This window comes from Mobula birostris, chromosome 8 (assembly GCF_030028105.1).
Source record: "Mobula birostris isolate sMobBir1 chromosome 8, sMobBir1.hap1, whole genome shotgun sequence".
Lineage (NCBI taxonomy): Eukaryota > Metazoa > Chordata > Chondrichthyes > Myliobatiformes > Myliobatidae > Mobula > Mobula birostris.
In genome coordinates, this window is record NC_092377.1 from 115303113 (window position 1) to 115321157 (window position 18045).

Here is an 18045-nt window from a genome sequence, read left to right on the forward strand (position 1 = left end):
CATCCTGGTGGTCAGTATGGACATGGTGGAGGATTACAAATACCTGGGGATACGAATTGACAATAAACTGGACTGGTCAAAGAATACTGAGGCTGTCTACAAGAAGGGTCAGAGTCGTCTCTATTTCCTGAGGAGACTGAGGTCCTTTAACATCTGCCAGACGATTTTGAGGATGTTCTACGAGTCTGTGGTGGCCAGTGCGATCATGTTTGCTGTTGTGTGCTGGGGCAGCAGGCTGAGGGTAGCAGACACCAACAGAATCGTAAGGCCAGTGATGTTGTGGGGATGGAACTGGACTCTCTGAAGGTGCTGTCTGAAAAGAGGATGCTGTCCTTGTTGCATGCCATCCTGGACAATGTCTCCCATCCACTACATAATGTACTGGTTGGGCACAGGAGTACATTCAGCCAGAGACTCATTCCACCGAGATGCAACACAGAGCGTCATAGGAAGTCATTCCTGCCTGTGGCCATCAAACTTTACAACTCCTCCCTTGGAGGGTCAGACACCCTAAGCCAATAGGCTGGTCCTGGATTTATTTCCTGGCATAATTTACAAATTACTATTTAATTATTTATGGTTTTATTACTATTTAATTATTTATGGTGCAACTGTAACAAAAACCAATTTCCCCCGGGATCAAAAAAGTATGACTACGACAATGACATACAAATGGGACTTTCCCCACCCAGACACACTTTCACTGAGATTACAGACACACAAATGGGACAGTCCCCACCCACACACACAATCACTGAGATACAGACACACCAATCGGACTATCCCCACCCACACACACCGTCACTGAGATATAGACTCCCCAATGGTACTGTCCCCACCCACACACCGTCATTAACATACAGACACACCAATGGGATTCTCCCCACCCACACTCTGCCACTGAGATACAGACACACCAATAGGACTATCCCCACCCACAAACACTGTCAGTGAGATAAGGACACACCAATGGGACTGTCCCCACCCATGCACACGGTCACTGTGATACAGACACACTAACGGGACTGTCCCCACCTACACACACACTCACTGAGATACAGACACACCAATGGGAGTGTCCCTACCCACAAAAACCATCACTGGATACAGACACACAAATGGGACTGTCCCCACCCACAAACACCATCACTGAGATACAGACACAGCAATGGGACTATTCCCAACCATGTACACCATCACTGAGATACAGACACAGAAATGAGACTGCCCCACCCACACACACCATCAGTGAGATACAGTCACACCAATGAGACTGACCCCATGTACACACAGCGTCACTGAGATACAGACACACCAATGGGACTATCCACACCAACACATACCGTCACTGAAATACAGACAAATGGGACCATCACCACCTACAAGCACCATCACTGAGAAACAAACCAATGGGACCGTCCGCATGTGCACACATCATCACTGAGTCTACAGCAACACAAATGAGATTGTCCTCACCCAAACACACCATTAGTGAGATTCAGGCACACCAATGGTACTATCTCCACCCACACACAGAGTCACTGAAATACAGACACACCAGTGGTACTATCTCCACCCACACACACTGTCACTGAAATACAGACACACCAATGGTACTATCTCCACCCACACACCCCGTCACTGAAATACAGACACACCAATGGTACTATCCCCACCCACATACACCGTCACTGAGATACAGACACATCAATAGGATTGTTCCCACTCAAACACACCATCCCTGAGGTTCAAACACACCAATGGGATTCTCCCCACCCACACACTGCCACTGAGATACAGAAAAACCAATAGGACTATCCCCACCCACACATACCATCACTGAGATTACAGACTGACAAATGGGACTGACCCCACCCACACACGCCGTCAATGAGATACAGACACAATAGTGGGACTGTCCCCACCAACACACACCAGCACTGAGATACAGACACATCAAAGGGAATGTCCCCACCCACATACACCCTCAGTGAGACACAAACACACCGACAAGACTATCCACACATATACACACTGTCACTGAGGCTACAGACACACAAATGGTACTGTCCCCACCGAGGCACACTTTCACTGAGATTACAGACACACAAATGGGACTGACCCACTCACACACACCATTAGTGAGATACAGACACACCATAGGGACCGTCCCCAACCACACACAAGATCGCTGAAATACAGATACACCAATAGGACTATCCCTACCCACGAATACTGTCAATAAGACACAGACACTCCAATGGGACTGTTCCCAACCACATACACACCGTCACAGAGATACAGACAGAAAAATAGGACTGTTCCCAACCCCACACATACCATCACTGAGATACACACACACCAATGGGAGTGTCCCCACCCACAAACACTGTCACTGAGATACAGACACACCAATGGGAATATCTGCACCAACATACACCCTCAGTGAGACACAAACACACTGACAGAACTATCTACACGTACACACACTGTCACTGAGATACAGACACCCCAATGGTACTGTCTCCACCCACACACCGTCACTAACATATAGATACACCATTGGGATTCTCCCCACTCACACTCTGCCACTGAGATACAGACACACCACTAGGACTAACCCCACCCACAAACACTGTCAGTGAGATACAGACGTACCAGTGGGACTATCCCCACCCACAAACACCGTCACTGAGATACAGACACAGCAATGGGACTGTCCCCACCCACACACACCGTCACTGAGATACAGACAAACAATGGGATTCTCCCCACCCACAAACATAGTCAGTAAGATACAGACACACTAATGGAACTATCCCCACCAGAACACACCATCACTGAAGTACAGACCCACAAATGGGAGTATCTAAAACCACACACACACAGTCAGTGCGGTACAGACACACCAATGGGACTATCCCAACCCACACACCGGCACTGACATACAGACACACCAGTGCGACTGTCCCACCCACACACATCATCACTGAGATCACAGAATCACCAATGGGACTGGTCCAAACCACATGCACAATCACAGAGATAAAGACACAGAAATGGGACTGTCCCCACCCAAACACACGGTCAGAGAGATACAGACAGACCAATGGGACTATCCCCACCCACACACACCATCACTGAGATACAAACACATGAATAGGACTGTCCCCACTCAAACACACTGTCAGTGAGGTACAGACACACCAATGGGATTCTCCCCACCCACACACTTCAACTGAGATAGAGACAAAACAATAGGACTATCCCCACCCACACACACCATCAATGAGATTACAGACTCACGAATGGGACTGTCCCCACCCATACACACAGTCAGTGAGATACAGACACAACAATGGGACTGTACCCACCGACACACACCGTCACTGAGATATAGACATACCAATGGGACTGTCACCACCCAAAAACATCGTCACTGAGATACAGGCACACCAATGGGACTATCCCCACCCACACGCACTGTCACTGAGATACAGGCGCCCCAATGGGACGGCCCCACCCACACACACGGACAGTGAGATACAGACACAACAATGGGACCATTCTTACCCACAAACACCATCACTGAGATACGGACACACCAATGGGACTATCCCCACACACGCACACTGTCACTGAGATACAGACACACCAGTGGGACTGTCCCCACCCTCAAACATCATCACTGAGATACAGACGCAACAATGGGATCGTCCCCACCTACACACACCGTCAGGAAGACACAGACACACCCATGGGACTGTTCCCACCCACACACACCATCAGTGAGATACACACACACCAATGGGACTATCCCCACCCACACACACAGTCACTGAGATACAGACACACCAATGGGACTGTCCCCATCAAGACACACTTTCACTGAGTTTACTGACACACAAATGGGACTGCCCCACCCACACTCTGCCACTGAGATACAGACACACCACTAGGACTATCCTCACCCACAAACACTGTCAGTGAGATACAGATGTACCTGTAGGACTATCCCCACCCACACACACTGTCACTGAGATACAGACACACCAATGGGACTGTCCCCACCCACAAACATCATCACTGAGATACAGACGCAACAATGGGATCGTCCCCACCTACACACACCGTCAGGAAGACACAGACACACCCATGGGACTGTTCCCACCCACACACACCATCAGTGAGATACACACACACCAATGGGACTATCCCCACCCACACGCACAGTCACTGAGATACAGACACAAGAATGGGACAATCCCCACCAACATACACCGTCACTGAGATACAGAAACACGAATGGGACTGTTCCCACCCAGACACACGGTCACTGAGATGCAGAGTGACCAGTCGGACTGTCCCCACCCACAAACACCGTCACTGAGATACAGACACAGCAATGGGCCCGTCTCCACCCACACACACTGTCAGTGACACACAGACATACCAATGGGACAATCCCCACCAACACACACCGTCACTGCGATACAAACACACTAATGGGACCATCACCACCCAGAATCACCATCACTGAGATACAGACATACCAATGGGACTGTCCCCATGTGCACACACCACCACTGAGATTACAGAAACACAAATGGGTATGTCCCCACCCACACACACTGTTATTGAGCTATAGACACACCAATGGGACTGTCCCCACCCACACACACCGTCACTAAGATACAGGCATACCATAAGACCATAAGACAAAGGAGCAGAAGTCGGCCATTCGACCCATCGAGTCTGCTCCGCCATTTTATCATGAGCTGATCCATTCTCCCATTTAGTCCTACTCCCCCGCCTTCTCACCATAACCTTTGATGCCCTGGCTACTCAGATACCTATCAACCTCTGCCTTAAATACACCCAATGACTTGGCCTCCACTGCTGCCCGTGGCAACAGATTCCATAGATTCACCAACCTCTGACTAAAAAAATTTCTTTGCTTTTCTGTTCTGAATGGGCGCCCTTCAATCCTTAAGTCATGCCCTCTCGTACTAGACTCCCCCATCATGGGAAAGAACTTTGCCACATCCACTCTACCCATGCCTTTCAACATTCAAAATGTTTCTATGATGTCTCCCCTCATTCTTCTAAATTCCAAGGAATACTGTCCAAGAGCTGACAAATGTTCCTAATATGTTAACCCTCTCATTCCCGAAATCATTCTAATGAATCTTCTCTGTACCCTCTCCAACGTCAGCACATCCTTTCTTAAATAAGGACACCAAAACTGCCCACAGTACTCCAAGTGAGGTCTCACCAGCGTCATATAGAGCCTCAACATCACATCCCTGCTCCTATACTCTATTCCTCTAGAAATGAATGCCAACATTGCATTCGCCTTCTTCACTACTGACTCAACCTGGATGTTAACTTTAAGGGTATCCTGTACGAGGACTCCCAAGTCCCGTTGCATCTCAGAACTTTGAATTCTTTCCCCATTTAAATAATAGTCTGCCCGTTTATTTTTCCTGCCAAAGTGCATAACCATACACTTTCCAACATTGTACTTCATTTGCCACTTCTCTGCCCATTCTTCCAATCTATCCAAGTCTCTTGCAGACTCTCCGCTTCCTCAGCACTACCAGCCCCTCCACCTATCTTCGTATCATCTGCAAACTTAGCCACAAAGCCATCTATTCCATAATCCAAATCGTTGATGTACAATGTAAAAAGAAGCGGCCCCAACATGGGCCCCTGTGGAACACCGCTGGTAACCGGCAGCCAACCAGAATAGGATCCCTTCATTCCCACTCTGTTTCCTGCCAATCAGCCAACACTCTATCCACGTATGTAACTTTCCCATAATTCCATGGGCTCTTACCTTGTTAAGTAGCCTCATGTGTGGCACCTTGTCAAAGGCCTTCTGAAAATCCAAATATACAACATCCACTGCATCTCCCTTGTCTAGCCTACTGGTAATTTCCTCAAAAAATTGTAATAGGTTTGTCAGGCAGGATTTTCCTTTCAGGAATCCATGCTGAGTTCTGCCTATCTTGTCATATGCCTCCAGGTACTCTGTAACCTCATCCTTGACAATCAACTCCAACAACTTCCCAACCACCGATGTCAAGCTAACAGGTCTATAATTTCCTCTTTGCTTCCTTGCCCCCTTCTTAAATAGTGGAGTGAAATTTGCAATCTCCCAGTCCTCCGGAACCATGCCAGAATCTATTGACTTTTGAAAGATCATCGCTAATGCCTCCGCAAACTCCACAGCTACTTCCTTCAGAACACGCGGGTGCATTCCATCTGGTCCAGGAGATTTATCTACCTTTAGACTATTCAGCTTCTGAGTACTTTCTCTGTCGTAATTGTGACAGCGCACACTTCTCTTCCCTGCCACCCTTGAGTGTCCGGTATACTGCTGATGTCTTCCTCAGTGAAGACTGATGCAAAATACTCGTTCAGTTCCTCTGCCATCTCTGTATCTCCCATTACAATTTCTCCAGCATCATTTTCTATTGGTCCTATATCTACTCTCACCTGCCTTTTACTACTTATATACTTGAAAAAGCTTTTAGTATCCTCTTTGATATTATTTGCTAGCTTCCTTTCATAGTTAATCTTTTCCCTCTTAATGACCTTCTTGGTTTCCTTTTGTAAGGTTTTAAAAACTTTCCAATCCTCTGTCTTCCCACTAATTTTTGCTTCCTTGTATGCCCTCTCCTTTGCTTTAACTTTGGCTTTGACTTCTCTTGTCAACCACGGTTGCATCCTTTTTCCACTCAAAAATTTCTTCTTTTTTGGAATATACCTGTCTTGCACCTTCCTCATTTCTCGCATAAACTCCAGCCACTGCTGCTCTGCTGTCTTTCCCGCCAGTGTCCCTTTCCAGTCAACTTTGGCCAGTTCCTCTCTCTTGCCATTGTAATTTCCTTTACTCCACTGACATACCGACACATCAGATTTCGGCTTCTCTTTTTCAAATTTCACAGTGAACTCAATCATATTATGATCACTGCCTCCTCAGGGTTCCTTCACCTCAATCTCTCTAATCACCTCTGGTTCATTACACAATACCCAAGCCAGTACAGCCGATTCCCTAGTGGTCTCAACATCAAGCTGTTCTAAAAGGCCATCTCGCAGACATTCTACAAATTCTCTCTCTTGAGATCCAGTGTCTACCTAATTTTCCTAATCCACTCGCATGTTAAAATCCCCCACAATTATCATATCACTGCCCTTCTGACAAGCCTTTACTATTTCCAGTTGTAATTTGTAGTCCACATCCCTGCAGCTGGTTTGGAGACCTATAAATAACTGCCATCAGGGTCCTTTTACCCCTGCTATTTCTTAGCTCAACACATAAAGATTCTGCACCTTCCGATCCTATATCACCTCTTTCTAATGATTTAATATCATTTCTTACCAATAAAGCCACACCTCCCCCTCTGCCTACCTTCCTATCCTTCCAATACACCGTGTATCCTTGGACGTTCAGCTCCCAGAGACATGCATCCTTTAGCCAGGTCTCAGTGATGGCCACAATATCATACCTGCCAATCTATAACTGTATGACAAGATCATCCACCTTATTCCTTATGCTGCGTGCATTTAAGTACAACACCTTAAGACCAGTAGTTGATACATTTCGCTTTGATTTCACTGCAACTTTATTGCACTGCAACTCATCCCAATGGCTACAAATTTGCCCAATCACCTGCCTGTCTTTCCTGACATCTTTACTGCTCACTTTCTTAGATTTATTTATGTTTTCCCTTTCCTCCGCTCCGTCATTCTGGTTCCCATTCCCCTGCCAAATTGGTTTAAACCCTCCCTAACAGCTCTATTCAACTTTCCCGCCAGGATATTGGTCCCCTTCGGGTTCAGGTGTAACCTGTCCTTTTGGAACAGGTCATACTTCCCCCAGAAGAGATCCCAATTATCCAAGAATCTGAAGCCCTGCCCCCTACACCCAGTCTCCCAGTCACGCATTCATCTGCCTGATCCTACTATTCTTGCCCTCGCTAGCACGTGGCACAGGTAGCAATCCGGGGATTACTACCCTGGAGGTCCTGCTTCTCAGCTTCCTTCCTAAGTCCTGGAAATCTCTCTTCAGGACCTCCTCCTTTGTCCTATCTATGTCATTGGTACCAACATGTACCAAGACAACTGGCTACTCACCCTCCCCCTTTAGAATATTCAGGACCCGATCCGAGACATCCCGTACTCTGGCACCTGGGAGGCAACACACCATGCGGGTATCTCTATCAGGCTCACAGAATCTCCTGTCCGTTCCGCTGACTATGGAATCCCCTACGACGACCGTATTTCTCTTCTCCCTCCTTCTCTCCTGCACAACATCGCCAGGCCCAGTGCCAGAGACCCGGTCACCGTGGGGACCTGTCAGGTCATCCCCCTCAACAGCATCGAGAACAAGATATTTGTTGCTGACGGGGACAGCCACAGCTGTGCTCTCCACTATCCGGGCATTTCCCTTCCCTCTCTTGACAGTGACCCAGTTTTCTGACCCCTGTAGCCTCGGGATGACTACCACCCTGTAGCTCCTGTCTATCACCTCTTCACTTCAATGGGACTATCCCCACCCGTAAACACCGTCAGTGAGACACAGACGCACCAATGGGGCTGTCCCCACTCAAACACACTGTCACTGAGGTACAGACACACCAATGGTATTCTCCCCACTCACACACTGCCGCTGTGATACAGATAAATCAATAGGTCTATCCCCACCCACACACACTGTCATTGAGATTACAAACACACCAATGGGACTGTCACCACCCACACATGCTGTCAGTGAGATACAGACACACTAATGGGACTATTCCCACCCACACACAAGATCACTGAGATACAAATACACCAATAAGACTATCCCCACCCACAAACACTGTCAATGAGACACAGACACTCCAGTGGGACTGTTCCCAACCACATACACACCTTCACTGAGATATAGACACATCAATTGGACTGTTCCCAACCCCACACACATCATCACTGAGATACAGACACACCAATGGGGCTATCCCCACCCACACACACCATCACTGAGATACAAACACACTAGTGGGACTATTCCAACCCACATACACCATCACTGAGATACAGACACACCAATGGGACTATCCCCACCCACATAAACCATCACTGAGATACAGACACACCAATGGGACTATCCCCACCCACATACACCATCACTGAGATACAGACACACCAATTGGGCTGCTCCAAACCACATACACCATTACTGAGATACAGACACAGATATAGGACTGTCCCCACCCAAACACATGGTCAGAGAGACACAGACACACCAATCGGACTAACCCCACCAACACACACCATCACTGAGATATAGACACCCCAACGGTACTGTCCCCACCCACACACCGTCACTAACATACAGACACACCAATGGGATTCTCCCCACACACACTCTGCCACTGAGATACAGACACACCAATAGGACTATCCCCACACACAAGCACTGTCAGTGAGATACAGACACACTAATGGGACCATCCACACCCAGAGACACCATCACTAAAGTACAGACACACAAATGGGAGTATCTTGAACCATACACACAGTCAGTGAGATACAGACACACCAATGGGACCGTCCCCACCCACACACATGATCACTGAGATACAGACACAACAATGGGACTATCCCGACCCACACACCGGCACTGACATACAGACACATCAATGGGACTGCCCCCACCCAAACACTGTGTTGCTAAGATACAGACACACCAGTGGGACTGTCCCCACCCACACACAGCGTCACTGACATACAGGCACACCAATGGGACCTCCTCATCTACACAAACCGTCACTGACATACAGACACACCCATGGGACCGTCTGCACCCACACACACCATCAGTGAGATACAGACACACCAGTGGGACTATCCCCACCCACACACACTGACAGTGAGACACAGACACACGAATGGGACTGTCCCCACTCAAACACACCGTCACTGAGGTACAGACACACCAATGGGATTCTCCCCACCCACACACAAGTACACTGAGATACAAACACACCAATAGGACTATCCCCACCCACAAACACTGGCAATGAGACACAGACACTCCAATGGGACTGTTCCCAACCACATACACACTGTTACTGAGATACAGACACAACAATGGGACTATCCCGGCCCACACACCGGCACTAACATACAGACACATCAATGGGACTGCCCCCACCCAAACACTGCATTGCTGAAATACAGACACATCAATGGGAGTGTTCCCACCCACACACAGTGTCACTGACATACAGGCACACCAATAGGACTATCCCCACCCACAAATACTGTCAATGAGACACAGACACTCCAATGGGACTGTTCGCAACCAGATACACACCGTCACTGAGATACAGACACATCAATTGGACTGTTCCCAACGCCACACACACCATCACTGAGATACAGACACTCCAATGGGACTATCTCCACCCACACACACTGTCACTAAGATTACAGACTCACCAATGGGGCTGTTCCAAACCACATGCAATATTACTGAGATACAGACACAGATATAGGACTGTCCCCACCCAAACACACGGTCAGAGAGATACAGACACACCAATCGGACTATCCCCACCCACACACACAGTCACTGAGATATAGATACCCCAACGGTACTGTCCCCACCCAAACACCATCACTAACATACAGACATACCAATGGGATTCTCCCCACACACACTCTGCCACTGAGATACAGACAAACTAATAGGACTATCCCCACCCACACAAATCATCACTGAGATACAGCACAGATATGGAACTTCCCCACCCACACACACCATCAGTGAGAAACAGACACACCAATGAGATGGGCCCCACGTACACACAACGTCACTGAGATACAGACATAGTAATGGGACCATCACCACCCACAAACACCATCACTGAGATACAAACCAATGTGACTGTCTGCATGAGCACACACCGTCACTGAGTCTACAGCAACACAAATGGGAATGTCCCCACCGAAACACACCGTTAGTGAGATACAGACACATCAATAGTACTATCTCCACCCACAGACACCGTCACCGAGATTACAGACTCACCAATGGGACTGTCCCCACCCACACACACCGTCAGTGAGACACAAACACACTGACAGGGCTATCCACGCGTATACACACTGTCACTGAGACTACAGACACACAAATGGTACTGTCCCCACCCAGACACACTTCCACTGAGATTACAGACACACAAATGGGACAGTCCCCACCCACACACACCATCAGTGAGATACAGGCACACCAATGGGACTATCCACACACACACACACACACACACACACACACACACGGGCGCGATCACTGAGATTACAGACTCACCAATGGGACTATCTACACCACACACACTGTCAGTGAGACACAGACACACCAATCGGACTATCCTCACCCACACACACCGTCACTGAGATATAGATGCCCCAGTGGTACTGTCCACACACACACAGCGTCACTAACATACAGACACACCAATGGGATTCTCCCCACCCACACTCTACCACTGAGATAAAGACACACCAGTGGGACAATCCACACCCACCCTCACTGTCACTGAGATACAGACACAGCAATGGGTCTCTCCCCAACCACACACACCGTCACTGAGATACAGACACACGAATGGGACTGTCCCCATCCACACAAACCATCACTGGATACAAACACACCAATGGGATTGTCCCCAACCACTAACGCCATCAGTGAGATACAGACACACCAATGAGACTGACCCCACGTACACACGGTGTCACTGAGATACAGACACACCAATGGTACTATCTCCACCCACTCACACCGTCACTGAGATACAGACACATCAATAGGACTGTTCCCACTCAAACACACCGTCACTGAGGTACAGACACACCAATGGGATTCTCCCCACCCACACACTGCCACTGAGATACAGACAATATAATAGGACTATCTCCACCCACAAATACCGTCACTGAGATTACAGACTCACCAATGGGACTGTCCCCACCCACACAAACCATCACTGGATACAAACACACCAATGGGATTGTCCCCAACCACTAACGCCATCACTGAGATACAGATACAGAAATGGGACTGCTCCGCCCACGCATACTGTCAGTGAGATACAGATACAACAGTGGGACTGTCCCCACCCAAACACACCATCACTGAAGTACAGACCCACAAATGGGAATATCTCGAACCACACACACAGCCAGTGCGATACAGACACACCAATGGGACTATCCCAACCCACACACTGGCACTGACATACAGACACACCAATGCGATTGCCCCACCCACACACACTGTCACTGAGATTACAGAATCACCAATGGGACTGTTCCAAACCACATGCACCATCACTGAGATACAGACACAGAAATGGGACTGTCCCCACCCAAACACACCATCAGTGAGATACAGACACACCAATAGGATTCTCCCCACTCACACTCTGCCACTGAGATACAGACACACCAATAGGACTATCCCCACCCACAAACACTGTCAGTGAGATACCAACACATCAGTAGGACTGTCCCCACTCAAACACACTGTCAGTGAGGTACAGACACACCAATGGGATTCTCCCCACCTACACACTGCCACTGAGATATAGACAAAACAATAGGACTATCCCCACCCACACACGCCGTCACTGAGATTACAGACTCACCAATGGGACTGTCCCCACCCATGCACACAGTCAGTGAGATACAGACACACCAATGGGACTGTCCCTACCGATACCCACCATCACTGAGATAACAGACACACCAATTTGGACTGTCCCCACCAACACACACCGTCACTGAGATATAGACACACCAATGGGACTGTCACCACCGAAAAACACCGTTACTGAGATACAGGTACACCAATGGGACTATACCCACCCACACGCACTGTCACTGAGATACAGACACACCAGTGGGACTATCTCCACCCACACACACTGTCACTGAGATGCAGACACACCAATGGGACTGCCCCACCCACAAACATCATCACTGAAATACAGACGCAACAATAGGATCGTCCCCACCTACACACACCGTCAGGGAGACACAGACACACCCATGGGACTGTCCCCACCCACACACACCATCAGTGAGATACAGACACACCAATGGGACTATCCCCACCACACACACGGTAACTGAGATACAGACACACCAATGGGACTATCCCCACCCACATAAACCATCACTGAGATACAGACACAGAAATGGGACTGTCCCCACCCACATACACGATCACTGAGATACAGACACACCAATGGGACTGTCCTCATGTGCACACACCACCACTGAGACTACAGAAACACAAATGGGTATGTCCCCACCCAAACACACCATTAGTGAGATACAGACACACGAATGGGACTCTCCCCACCCACAAACACCGTCCCTGAGATACAGACACCCCAATGGGACTGTCCCCACCCACACACACAACATCACTGAGATACAGACACAGAAATGGGACTGTCCCCAAACACACACACTGTCAGTGAGATACAGACACACCAATGGGATGATGATCACCCAAACACACCGTCACTGAAGTACAGTACACCAATGGGAGTATCTTGAACCACACACACCGTAAGGTACATACAGAAACACCAGTGGGACTATCTCCACCCACAAACACCGTCAGCACGATACAGACACACCAATGGTACCGTACCGACCTATACACACGATCACGGAGATACAGACAGACCAATGGGACTATACACACCCACACACCATCAGTGAGACACAGATACACCAATGGGACTATACCAAACCACACACAACGTCAGTCAGATACAGACAAACCAATGGGAGTGTCCACACCCACACATATTGTCACTGAGTTACAGGCACACCAATGGGACTGTCCCCACCCACACACACCATCAGTGAGATACACACACACCAATGGGACAGTCCCCTCTCACAAACACCATCACTGAGATACAGACACACAAATGGGACAGTGCCCACCCACGTACACCGTCACTGAGATACAGAGACACCAGTGGAACTGTGCCCCCACCCACAAATACCATCATTGAGATACAGACCAAACAATGGGACTGTCTGCATGTGCGCACAACTACACTGAGACTACAGATACACAAATGAGAATGTCGCCACCCACACACAACGTTAGTGAGATACAGACACAACAATGGGACTATCCTCACCCACACACACTGCCACTGAGATACAGACACACCAATGGGACTGTCCCCACCCACAAACGGCATCACTGAGATACAGACGCAACAATGGGATCGTCCCCACCAACACACACCATCAGGGAGACACAGACACACCCATGGGACTATCCCCACGCACACGCACCATCATTGAGATACAGACACAGAAATGGGACTGTCCCCAGCAACAAACACTGTTAATGAGATGCAGGCACACCAATGGGACTATCATCACCCAAGCACACCGTCACTGAAGTACAGACACACCAATGGGAGTATCTCAAACCACAGACAGGATCACGGAGATACAGACACACCAATGGGACTGCCACACCTACACACACTGTCACTGAGATACAGACACACCAATGGGACTGTCCCCACCAACGCACACCGTCATAGAGATACAGACACACCGATGGGACCATGCCCACCCACACACACCGTTACTGACGTATGGACACACCAGTGGGACTGTCCCCACCCACACACACCGTCACTGAGATACAGACACACAAATGGGACTATCACCACCCACCAACACCGTCAGTGAGACACAGACTCACCAATAGGACTGTCCCCACCCACACACAGCATCACTGAGATACAGACACACGAGTGGGTCGATCCCCACCCGCCCACACTGTCAGGGAGACACAGGCAAACCAACGGGTCTATTCCCACCCACCAATACTGTCAGTGAGAAACAGACACACCAATGGGACCGTCCACACCCAAACACATTGTCACTATGATTCAGACACACCAATGTGACCATCCTCAACAACACATACAGTCACTGAGATAGAGACAAACCAATGGGACTGTTCCGATGCACACACACAATAACCGAGACTACAGAAACACAACTGGGAATGTCCCCACTCAAAACACAGTTAGTGAGATACAGACACACCAGAGGGACTCTCCCCACCCACACACTGTCACTGAGAAATAGACACACCAATGGGACTGTCACCACCCACAAACACCATCACTGAGATACAGGAACAGCAATGGGACTGTCATCACCACACAACGCTTCACTGTGATACAGGCACACCAATGAGACTGTCACCACCCACACAAAGCTTCACATGTGCTGTGTGTGTTTGGATGCACTGTGTGTTTGGATGCGCTGTGTGTGTTTGAATAGTAACTGTGTGTGTTTGGATAGTAACTGTGTGTGTTTGGATGTGCTGAGTGTGTTTGGATAGTAACTGTGTGTGCTTGGATGTGTGTGTGTGTCTGGATGCTCTGTGTGTGTTTGGATGCGCTGTGTGTGTTTGGTTAGTAACTGTGTGTGTTTGTATGCACCGTGTGTGTTTGGATGCGCTGTGTGAGTTTGGATGTGCTGTGTGTGATTGAATGCGCTATGTATGTTTGGTTAGTAGCAGTGTGTGTTTGGATGCGCTGTGAGCATTTGGATGTGCTGTGTGTTTGGATAGTAACTGTGTGTGTTTGGATGTGCTGTGGGTGTTTGGACGTGCTGTGTGTGTTTGTATGCACCGTGTGTGTTTGGATGTGCTGTGTGTGTTTGTATGCACGGTGTGTGTTTGGACACACTGTGTGTGTTTGGATAGTAACTATGTATGTTTGGACACACTGTGTGTGTTTGGATGCGCTGTGTGTGTTTGGATGCACTGTATGCGTTTGCATAGTAACTGTGTGTGTTTGGAGCGCTATGTGCGTTTGGATAGCAACTGTGAGTGTTTGGATGCACTGTGTGTGTTTGGATGTGCTGTGTGTGTTTGGATGCACTGTGTGTGCTTGGATAGTAACTGTGTGTGTTTGGATAGTAACTGTGTATGTTTGGACACACTGTGTGTGTTTGGATGCGCTGTGTGTGTTTGGATGCACTGTATGCATTTGCATAGTAATTATGTGTGTTTGGAGCGCTGTGTGCGTTTGGATAGCAACTGTGAGTGTTTGGATGTACTGTGTGTGTTTGGATGTGCTGTGTGTGTTTGGATGCACTGTGTGTGCTTGGATAGTAACTGTGTGTGTTTGGATAGTAACTGTGTATGTTTGGACACACTGTGTGTGTTTGGATGCGCTGTGTGTGTTTGGATGCACTGTATGCATTTGCATAGTAATTATGTGTGTTTGGAGCGCTGTGTGCGTTTGGATAGCAACTGTGAGTGTTTGGATGTACTGTGTGTGTTTGGATGTGCTGTGTGTGTTTGGATGCACTGTGTGTGTTTGGATGTGCTGTGTGTGTTTGGATAGTAACTGTGTGTGTTTGGATAGTAACTGTGTGTGTCTGGATAGTAACTGTGTGTGTTTGGATGCACTGTGTGTGTTTGGATAGTAACTTTGTGTGTTCGGATGAGCTGTGTGTGTTTGGATAGAAACTGTGTGTTTGGATAGTAATTGTGTGTATTTGGATGCGCTGTGTGTATTTAGATAGTAACTGTCTGTGTTTGGATGTGCTGTGTGTGTTTGGATAGAAACTGTATCTGTTTGGATGTGCTGTGTGTGTTTGGATGTGCTGTGTATGTTTGTATGCACCGTGTGTGTTTGGACGTGCTGTGTGTGTTTGGATGTGCTATGTGTGTTTGGATGCACTGTGTGTGTTTGGATAGTAAATGTGTGTGTTTGGATGTGCTATGTGTGTTTGGATGCGCTGCGTGTGTTTGGATGCACTCTGGGTGTTTGGATGCACTCTGGGTGTTTGGATGCACTCTGTGTGTTTGGATAGTAACTGTGTATGTTTGGATAGTAACTGTGTGTGTTTGGATGCGCTGTGAATGTTTGGATAGTAACTGTGTGTGTTTCGATAGTAACTGTGTGTGTTTGGATGCGCTGTGTTGGATTAGCTGCGCTGTGTGTGTTTGGATAGCAACTGCGTGTGTTTGGATAGTAACTGTGTGTGTTTGGATGGTAACTGTGTGTATTTGGATGTGCTATGTGTGCTTGGACACACTGTGTGTGTTTGGATAGTAACTCTGAGTGTTTGGACAGTAACTGTGTGTGTTTGGATGTGCTGTGTGTGTTTGGATAGCAACTGTGTGTGTTTGGATGCGCTGTGTGTGTTTGAATGCACTATGTGTGTTTGGGTAGTAACTCTGTGTGTTTGGACAGTGTGTTTGTTTGGATGTGCTGTGTGTGTTTGGATAGTAACTGTGTGTGTTTGGATGCACTGTGTGTGTTTGGATAGTAACTGTGTGTGTTTGGATAGTAACTGTGTGTGTTTGGATGCACTGTGTGTGTTTGGATGTGCAGTGTGTGTTTGGATAGTAACAGTGTGTTCGGATGTGCTGTGGTTGGATGTGCTGTGTGTGTTTGTATGCACCGTGTGTGTTTGGATGTGCTGTGTGTGTTTGGATGTGCTGCGTGTGTCTGGATGTGCTATGTGTGTTTGGACTCACTGTAACTGTGTATGTTTGGATGCGCAGTGTGTTTGGATAGTAACTGTGTGTGTTTGGATGCACTGCGTGTGCGTAGCTGCACTGTGTGTGTTTGGATAGTAATTGTCTGTGTTTGGATAGTAACTGTGTGTGTTTGGATAATAACTGTGTGTGTTTGGATATTAACGGTGTGTGTTTGGATGTGCTGTGTGTGTTTGGATAGTAACTGTGTGTGTTTGGATGTGCTGAGTGTGTTTGGATGTGCTGAGTGTGTTTGGATAGAACTGTGTGTGCTTGGATGCACTGTGTGTTTGGATGCGCTGTGTTTGTTTGAATAGTAACTGTAGGTGTTTGCATAGTAACAGTGTGCGTTTGGATGCGCTGTCTGTGTTTGGATAATAACTGTGAGTGTTTGGATGTAGTGAGTGTGTTTGGAGAGTAACTGTGTGTGCTTG

General features: G+C 48.1%; 1 protein-coding gene across 1 annotated transcript in view; it reads right to left on the reverse strand.

Moving 5' to 3' along the window:
* Nucleotides 1–18045, reverse strand: part of LOC140202042 (5-hydroxytryptamine receptor 1D) — a 177620-nt gene that overhangs the window by 6598 nt on the left and 152977 nt on the right. The window lies entirely within an intron of this gene.